General features: G+C 39.2%; 1 protein-coding gene across 4 annotated transcripts in view; it reads right to left on the bottom strand.

The window, feature by feature from the left end:
- LOC107659731 (neuroligin-2-like) overlaps window positions 1-10,434 on the bottom strand; it is a 188,474-nt gene that overhangs the window by 103,177 nt on the left and 74,863 nt on the right. The gene's annotated exons all lie outside the window — the stretch shown is intronic.

Below are 10,434 nucleotides of genomic sequence, written 5' to 3'. Positions count from 1 at the left end.
GTCCACTAAAGGAGGTAGAGCTTTTTCGCATTTGGCTCCCAAACTCTGGAATAGCCTTCCTGATAACGTTCGGGGTTCAGACACACTCTCCCTGTTTAAATCTAGATTAAAGACACATCTCTTTGGCCAAGCATTCAAATAATGCATCTCATAATCTTGTACTGCAGTTATATCTGATCAAATGCACATTATTATTCTTTAGCTTGGGTTAAACAAATCAATTTTGCTTGGTTAGAAAATTATGTCTCTATTTGTTTCTCTGTTTCTGTAACTAGGATTTACACAAGCTTCAGTCTGGATCCAGAACCCCTTTGAAGAAATGATGCCAACCCCTCAGAGGACCTCAGATGATGCCAACCATGAAACAACATACAGAACTACCAAATTTTGCTATAAGTTTGATTGCATCATATAATAATTGCTGTTAATAGTGTTCATCATCTGTTTGATCACGTCTTGATCTTTTGATCGTTTGATCTTTAATTGATTTTTCCGTACATTTCTGCCATATGTACATTAACTGACAGTCACCACTTATAAGCTACTAATTTTCTAAGCTAATTTGCTAAGCTAATTTGCTGTAAATTTGCTTTGCAACGATTTGTATCGTGAAAAGCGCTATACAAATAAACTTGAATTGAATTGTTAAAGAAATAATTTTTCTGTGAAAAATAAATTTAATTTCAAGGCAATTGATGTGCCAATCGAGAAGGTGACCCCTTCAGATCCCTTAGACTGGACTGCTATCTAAGACTGGACAGCTCGTGAGGGAAGCATCTGTCATTACCATTTTGCGACAACAACATGTGCCTAGAGTGGGACCCAAAGTCAGAAACCGGGGTCTGAACAATATAGAAAGGGTATGAAGCCCCCGGCGCGTAACCCTTATTTGCCTCTGGGGGTTGGCCCGTGGGTGAAATTCCCTGGCTCTGAGTCACAACTGAAACGGTCTCATGTGCAGGAAGCCCAAAGGTATCACCGTGGATGCAGCCGCCATAAGACCTAGAACTCTTTGAAAGTAACAGAGAGTCAATTCCTGTCCTAGCCTGATACTCTTTAGGGTGTTCAGAATGGATTCAACACGTGCAGGAGGCAGCTGTACCAGCAATGTGATCGAATCCCATACAATCCCCAAATACGTTGTCCTCGGGGTAGAGAACCCTCTTCTTGGAGTTCAGTCTCAACCCCAGAGATTTGAGATGAGCTAGGGCAAGCACTTGAGACTGAGTCACAATCAGCCAGTCATCTATGTAATTTAAAATGCGGATGCCCTGGAGTCGCAACGGAGCCAGTGCTGTGTCCATGCATTTTGTGAATGTGCGGGGTGACAAGGCTAGACCGAATGGAAGAACCCGATACCGGTAAGCTTCGCCTCCAAAAGCGAACCTCAGGAACCTCCTATGTTGTGGCAAAATTTCTATATGAAAGTATGCGTTCTTGAGATAGATTGTCACAAACCAATCCCCAGATTGGATCTGAGAAACAATCATTTTGATTGTCAGCATTTTGAACTTGTATTTTCTGAAGTAGCGGTTCAACCTGAGAAGATCCAAAATTGGACGCAACCCCTGATCTTTCTTGGGAACCAGAAAGTAACGGCTTTAATAGCCCAACTCTCTGACTGGGAGGGAAACATATTCTATGGCCCTTTGTTCAGCAGAGCTTGCAGTTCCTCTGTCAACAAATGCACCTGTCCCAGTTTCATGGTAGACCATGACATTGAAGGACACACCCCCACGGTCCTCTGGACTTTTTTTGGACTAAATTATTGCCGTTAGGTCCGGCCTCTTACTGGGCTGCTGAGAGCGGCCCAGTGCAGCGGCGAGCTGCTCCCCAGTCCCTACAAGGGGCGCACAACTCACTACACTCTGTTTTTGTGACTCTCGCCGCAGAGGAACCGGACTGGGTCGAGGTTGGTTGGCCGACAGCTTTGACGCCGGAACACGGTGAGGGAGAAACTTATCAAAAGCTTCTGTGAGTCTCGCACGAAGAGAGAGATCCATGGCTCGATGTAGCTCTGAAAATGCCTTCTCACTAACGTTCAGGGCACAAACTGTGTGTTCTTCCCTCAGACACTCCAAACAGAAATCATGTGGGTCATTGTCAGGGATGAGTTGCACACATGGTGGCAAGAATCTCTTGACAGACTCGCTAGACATGATCCCTTTTTATTTTCCACTAAACACTTTCTGTTTTACAACAGCACACACTGAATGAGCTGAACATACAGCACACACAGACACACAATGTGGTATTTGAAGACAAAGAAACCTGAAGTTGTGTCTGTTTCATGTCTATTTATAACCCCACAGGTGCATGCAATCCAACGACGTCACCTACCGAGGTTATTTAAGCCAAATTCTTGGCGTGCCACACGTGCTTCACAACCGGCCGAACAAAGAATGTTCCCATAGCGCTATGAGCGCAGCATTGAGAGTTGAAAGGGAACACTGGTTCTAAGTGACCCTGGGCTTTCAAGCTCCAAAAAAGGACAAAAGGCACCATAAAAGTAGTCCATCTAACTCAGGGTGTCTCAAATCTTGCCCTAGAGGGCCAATGCGCTGCAGAGTTTAGCTCCAACCCTGATCAAACTCAACTACCTGGGATTTTCTAATAATCCAGAAGACATTGATTGGCATGCTCAGGTGTATTTGATTAGGGTTAGAGCTAAACTCTGCAGGAAAATGGATCTGGTGGGCCAGATTTGAGGATCCCTTATCTAACTCATGCACTTTATTCCAAGTCTACAGAACTCATACAGTAGTTTTATGTAAGGAACAGACCACAATGTAAGTAATTTTTAGTAATAATCTTTCCCTCTGGTGCAGCTTTTAAATTAAAAACAGTGGCTAGCATAGATGGAATGTCAAGGTCAAGTGTCTCATAAAAAACATCATGGCATCAGACCTGTTAGTGATGTGAAATACAGCACACAAGACATACAGTATGAACTACTTTTATTTCTACTCTACTTCATTTCTGGTGGCTGACTGATATATAATGTCAAGGCCAATACCAGACATCAGTCGATATCTGCCATTATACTAACACTATTATACTTTTTAAATACACCGTTGGCATTCAGAAAATACACATTTGGATAATTTAAATGTAACCGGGTGGTAAATAGAATAAAAGTTTGTTTCTCCCTTTGCATGATTAAACTTGTTTTTTTTATCATTATTTGCTGTGTTCTGTGAATTACAAAATCAAAAGAAGCAGTGAATACCTATATTTTCCTTGAGTTGTCAGTAGGTGGTGCTGTGTGTGTTACATATGGGAAACGCGCATGCGCTCTCATCCTCGGACATTTTGTGTGATGTTACTAGCGGCAAATATAATGTTTCCAGCTAATATTCTTGTTAAACATTTCTGTATATATATATATATATATATATATATATATATATATTATGATGTCACATCATGCGGTGTTCATTTGTAGTTTTACAAATCGTTGTACACTTCATTTTGAAAATGTTTCATGTGTGATTTATACTTTATGTGATTATCTACAGTGTACAGCATGATTTTGGGAATTTCATCCCTAATGAAGTAAACGTGAGGTGTAAAGTAGGAGCTCATCGTTATGTGAGAGTTATTTCCTTTTATTTTTTGCAAGTGATGTGTACGTGGGTAAAATAACAATGTACTTATGATGCTTTGTTTCCTTTGTACAGTATTCTCACTGCCGTATTGTACCGTATTATACTGTATTGGTTGTGTAGTACTTTTTCAGTATTTTATGACAGCAATTTCGTGTTGCGTTGCATTATTTATTTATTTATTTGTATGTCAGTATTTTCCTTTTGTATTTTGCGATGGCTGTATTTTTGTATTAACATGTTCTGATGCATAAGAGTTTTGTTTTTGCTTACACGCAAGCAGATTGTGAAACTAAAGTATGTAGTGCATCAGAGAGATAATTATACACTGAGTAACATAGACCTTAGAGATTTAATTTTATCACTAGTTCTGCATATTTATTTATTTATTTTTTGTTTATCTAAAATCTGTTTTACAGTACTTCCTCTTCTTTTTCCAGTCCTTTTTGTGAAAACTGTGAGCCGGAATGCTACGTTTTTGAGAAAACAGTTTAGAAAGAATCATCATCACTCTTGAAAATAGTAAAAGAATAAACTACAAAATGAACCCAATAAATGCGTTCCTGGTGGTTAATCAAAATCCCCGGTCACATAAACAAGCCTTTAAATACCTATTAAACATTTAATTCCACAAACCTTGCAAACTTCAGCAAATCCAGCTGTTAGGTGCACATTGTTTCCTGTATAAAAACACATGTACTCTGTGCATGACGATCATAATAGGACTAAAGAATAAAAAAGTTGCTATCTAAAGTATAAATCTGTTTATTTTTTAGATTTTTAAATAAAAGTTCAATTTATTTATTTTATTTGTTTAGCCATTAGCGTAAATACTGTCCTCCATTTTACATCTGTAGCAATTAGAAGGTCCTGGAAACAGCTTCTTTAGAGACCCGATCTATATATGTTTATTAATGGAGTCCATTCATTCACAGTACTTTCTGTAAAAGTCCCAGAAGTCAGTGGGATCTTTAGTAAGCTCATTTCCATCAATTGCCTGCAACTGTACAAACACCTCCAATGACAACTGCTGTCAAACCAATTAGCTTATTAGCATGTGAAGAGAGTTTCTGTGTGGGGCAAAGAGGAGAGGGAGAAAGAAAGCATGGCACGAACCAGCACAATGTGCCATCTGCACATCGACGCCCTACGTCAAGAATACACACACACACACACACACACACACACACACACACACACACACACACACACACACCTAATAACTTTCTCTCAAGTGGTTCTCTCTTCTGTGGCTATAAATAGAGTGTGTTGCAGAGCTGTTGCTAATTCCTTCATTGAGAGTCTAGTGGTAACGCACAAGGAGACACACACACACACGCTCACACGGCTCTGACGTGCTGCCTGACAGCTACACGCAGGAAGAGCTGAGGGGTTGCCAAGGCGACCCCTTCCCCTGCCAAACCCTCGTTCTGTGTCAGCGTTATCTATCCATACATATCTGCTCTCATCTCGTTCCCTCTCCATTTTCCCTCTTTTTCTCTGCATCTCTCTTGTTATAATGTTTATTTTATTTTAATACTCTAGCTTATTCTGTCTCACTTTGCTGTAAATTCACTCTTGCACTTTACATTTTTATTACTCACGACTCTTCTTATTCTCTTTCTTGTGTCCATCAGCTGTTATCTCATTCTTTTAATTGAGTATTTGTTATTCTCTTGAGCTGACAGCCGTGTAGACACATTCATTATCACACACTTCCTTCCCAAAATCTCATGGCCCTGCAGTCTAACAATATTACAGTTCTGCTCTGGGATTTACACACACACACACACACACACACACACACACACAATTTCAAGTAAGCCTGCACACATTCTCAGCTGGAAAGTTACCAGTTTGTTCTCATTACCTTCCACTAAAAACTCTAAGCTGAGAAACTGACCTCAGCTGATTCCATTGGTTTGACCTTGCTGCAAAATTGAAGTCTTCCTTTGGTTTTCATTTAGCGAAAGAAAAAAGCACTGTAGAAAAGAACAAGCTACAGTAGTTTAGGGGAGAGAAGGCTAAATTATTCTTTTCCCTCTAAACATTCATTTGGTCATAATATGACAATAGCTGCTTTTCCACTGTCAGGCCAGTGCGAGCCAGTGCTTTAAATGGGCTGGGCGGGGCTAATAGCCTCGGACCTGTAGCACAGAGTCCAAAATCACACTGCGTTTCCACCGTCGGGCCAGAAGCTCCACCGAGCTTCACTAAAACCCGCCCTTTACACGCCTCTCAGGAACAACGTCACGACGCAACCCCATCATTTCACCAACAAAGAGAAGTTATCAGAAAACTAATAAGAAATAAGTCACTGGAACTAGCGCGATCACAAAACGAACATGATAAAAGCAGCCGTTTGTTTGCATGCTTTGTTAAAGATTTAAATCCAAAAGCATCGATGTTTTACAATAATAAGTGATACATTGATCATAATGAATTAATTTATCAGGATTGAAAATTAGTCACACAGAAATAAAGCGGTATGAACATAGCCTACCTACTTATTCAGTCGAGTCTGTTTCTGTTTATTTGTAGTCACAGTATATACATCACATTTAGAAAGAATGATTATTTCTATATTTTTATAAAAGCTCCCAAACAAAAACCATTATTATATTTTTATGACATACGTGGAGCTAAAATCTCGAGACGAGACTAATGACAGATAAAATATGTTTCTAAATAAATACATGATTGTGATAGAGAATAAGAAGCTGACGTCTGATTTCTTCAAGCGGTCGTATTTACCATGTTTACTATGGTAACTTTAATGGCTAGCATACATAGTCTTTTGCATCGCTTATAAATATTTCTGCCTTGTATGGTGATCATAATCCACATCGGATCAAGTTATTTCAAACACTCGCTGCTGTCTGAAAGTTAGTTTTGAACTAAAATTATTTTAAAAGTCTTTAATGCTGGTGAACTTTATTAAATGCTCCGCGGCGCTGGCCGCTCTCCAGTGGTCTCCAGTTCATAACCACTCCTCTAGCCCCAGCTGGCCTGCTTTCAGCCAAGGTTTTCATCAGGCCAAAAAACCCGGGCTGTTGGCCCCGATGAAGCACCGAGGAGGCACGATCAAGCCTCGGAAGTGACAGTGGAAATGCGACTGGCCCTGGCATGCACTAGCATGCCCGCTTTTGGCCCAACAGTGGAAACGTGGCTAATGATGCCTTTTGCTAAAAGCAGCCCATTGACTCTACCAATCCTGTTTAAATTCAAAATCTCAAACACTCAAGCTGTAGCCTGTAAACTTCTGTTGGAATACTTGTTTTGTTGTCGTACATCGCAGAATTGTTTGCGTGCATCTCGGCTTCTAATACTTGAAAGGGCCCCGCAATGGTCCATCTATATTCAGAATACCTCGGAGCTTCCAGAAGCTAATTAAAAAACGCCCTCTACACCAACACTCAGGTGTACTCCGAAGCAGTTTTGATTTCCCTCCCATAGAAAACAATAGTGCTGTTCAAATTTCATCTTTTGTTCAAGTGTTCCCTCATTTATTTCTTCCATTTCTCATTTCTACCTCCTTGGCCTTTGGGATACTTCAATATATGGTATGTTATTGTAGCTCCTTAAGTCAGAATCATATTATGTCTTCACTGCTTTGCTTTGTGTAAAGCCAATCTATTCAGATTTTACTTGCTTGTTGATTTACTGATCAATTTATATATTTTTACTTAAAACAATGAGAAAATTCTGTAGGCTTTGTGTTCCCTCTTGGTCAAATCGATCTGACAGAGAAGAGCGAGTAGACATGCCTGTGGCAATATCAGGTGGGCTGCAGAGTGCACAGTCATGCTAAAACCAACCCATCAGTCCTGCTCACACATGCCTCTGATTGACCATCCGCCTCCAGCCTTCAATCAACTCCCACAGGGTCCTGCTACTTTCTCCCAGACCACCGGACAAGAAAAAGAGAAAAGCAATTTGGGCATACAAAAACAAGAAATAGGCTTTTAATAATAATAATAATAATAGTAATAGGCTCCAAAAAAAAAAGAAGAAAAAAAAGGGAAAATGTCCATATTTGATCTCTTGTTGCAGAAGGTAAATGACTACTGCAGGAAATGGCATATTTAAAAGTTTGGGGTTATTATTATTATTTTTAAAATCAAATTAATACTTTTATTCAGCAAGGACACATTAAATTGATCAAAAGAGACCATAAATACTTTTACACTGCTACAAAGCATTTGTTTCAAATAAATGCTGTTATCAATCAAAGAATCCTTGAAAATACATCACTGTTTCCACACAAATAGTAAGCATCCCAAATGTTTAATTTCTTGAGCAGCAAATCAGCCTATAACAATTATTTCTGAAGGATCATGCGACACTGAAGACTGGACTAATGACTGCTGAAAATTCAACTTTGCCATCACAGGAATAACTAACATTTTAAAATATAGTAAATACGAAATTAAAATCGTTATTTTAAATTGTTATAGGCCTAATAATTCATAATATTTTTGCTGTATTTCTAATCAAAATAAATGCTCTGGTGAGCATAAAAGAGGCTATAACAGATGTCACTATATATAGTCAGAGGAACAAGAACAAAGGGAGACAAATAATGAGACTACATACTGCTGTATAAGTTGCCTGGGGCAGTTTGGGGCCAAGATGGTCCCCACATATAGTAACTGATGTAGTAGCTTTGATCTCCTGTCCACACCCTCTTCTAACTCTCACATGGATCAACTGTAGCACAGCATGCATACACTTCTGTAAAATAATTAATCTGTATATCTTTACAGCAGTTCTAAGGCATAGACTTTCTCTACATATGTAAAACTAAACAAAAAGCGCCTTTATTTGATCTGAAATTATATACAGTAGTCATGTAATGCTTAATCATACTCTAAATTCATGAATGACTCCACCATTTGGTGCAGATACACATGGATGCATTGGATAATATATTTTGTTCTAAATAGCAACTCTAACGTGCAGGATTGCAAGCTGGCTTGGGAGAGACTGAGTGGATTAAAGGGAATTTGGGGATTTGGGAAAATGGGAACTGGTGCATTTGGGAATCTAGGAATCAGCAGATTTGCAGAGGGCTTTGTGAAAGACACATGGCGAAGAGAAAGAGATAATGTGGGATGAAAATGAGTGTTTGAAGACAGAATGAGAGAGAGAAGTAGAAAGGGAAGGAAGGAAAAGAGACACATTGCTGATGGTGTCAAAAACAAGAAAACAACACTGGCATCTTTGCTGTGAACAAACACTCACACGACTATGCAGATGTTCAGTCTGACTGCAATGTGCTGGAATATGCTGATGTGCTATGAGGCATTATACACAACGCATTGGTATGTATAGTGCAAATACTGAGGTAATAAGTTTGATGACTTTTTTCTCATTAACACGGGTTGCAAATTTCAAAGCATTCTTTCATTATAGAAAGAATTGCTTAAACAAGACAATTACCATTGTAAACACAAAACACCTACATTGGCTGCCAAAAAGTGGTAAAAACTGAGAGGAAAGGAGCAAAAAGGGCTCTGAGATTGCAAATTACTGCTGATGTCAATAATTTGTTTCTCTGGGCAACTTGGCGGCTGGAACCTTAATTGCGAGAGAAAAACACCTCCTCGCAAATCAGTTCTTTCCATCCTCTGAGAGTATCTGTCCACTTTGCTCTCTCTCAAAAGAAAAAAAAAGACAAAAAAGAACTAGAAGAGGAGAAGAAAAAAGACAAATGTTGAGGGGTTTTACCTCAGTCTAAAAAGTCAGTCACTTATTTGGTTTGTTAACTCTCCATCAATTTACTGCAATTTGTCGTAAATGTACATCTTATGCTGGAGCACAAGTAATTTCCCAGAACACTTTAGTCTTTCCAGCTGGCCTCACTCTTTAAGTGAATCATAGGGTAAACTATTCCTGACAAGTCCTGATCCAGAGTGCAGTGGACTGATCATAACTAGGAGAAGGCAAGGACATGTCCTTAGTCAAGGTCTGGTAAAGCTGCACTGAAGTTCAAAGGCAGAAAAGACATCTCATTTTCACTGTATGGTACTTTGTAGTGTTAAAGAGGTAGTCCAGTCAAAAAATAAAATTCTATCATGATTTACTCACCTTCATGTCATTCCAAACTTGTCTGGCTTCCTTTCTACTGCAGAACACACACAAAAAAGATACTCTGAAGAATATTTAAACTGTTTCTGTCCATACAGTGAAAGTCAGTGGGGTCCAGAACAACACTTGACCCCACTGACTTTCATTATATGCACGAAACAACACAGTGTTTAAAATATCTTTTGTGTTCCACAGAAGAAAGTAAGTCATACAGGTTTGGAACAACAGTAAAATAATGAGTAAATGACAACAATTTCCATTTTTGGGAGAATTGTCCCTAAGTATTGTAGTATCTACTATGCAGCACTGTAGGCGTGTAAAAACTCATGTCTATAGGTTCCATTACTCTATAGCAGAGGTCCCCAACCACCGGGTCGCGACCCACTACCGGGCCTTGGAAGAATTGCTACCGGGTCGCAAGAACGTTCTGGGAAAAATAGATATGACACTCTCTTATTTATTTATGTTAATGATTGTTCTAATTATTCTGTATTTTCATTGTATGCAATTGATACGGAGTAGAAATTTGACAATTTCATGTTAAATAAGTAAATGAAAGATTGCTCTGATCTGTCACATATTAGGAGTTAAACGGATCGCAGTTGATCCGTAATACGTACGGATGAGACTCTACCGTTCGGCACTCACGTGATTCGCAGATTAATTTGCCAATTTACATGTACAAGCAATTTTAAACCACAAGAAGAAGAAGCGAAAGAGAGCTCAATTCGTTACTCAC

This window comes from Sinocyclocheilus anshuiensis, unplaced genomic scaffold (assembly GCF_001515605.1).
Source record: "Sinocyclocheilus anshuiensis isolate Anshui unplaced genomic scaffold, SAMN03320099.WGS_v1.1 scaffold960, whole genome shotgun sequence".
In the NCBI taxonomy this organism is placed as follows: Eukaryota; Metazoa; Chordata; class Actinopteri; order Cypriniformes; family Cyprinidae; genus Sinocyclocheilus; species Sinocyclocheilus anshuiensis.
Note: the sequence above shows the minus strand (reverse complement) of the source record. Positions and strands in the feature narration are given on the sequence as shown.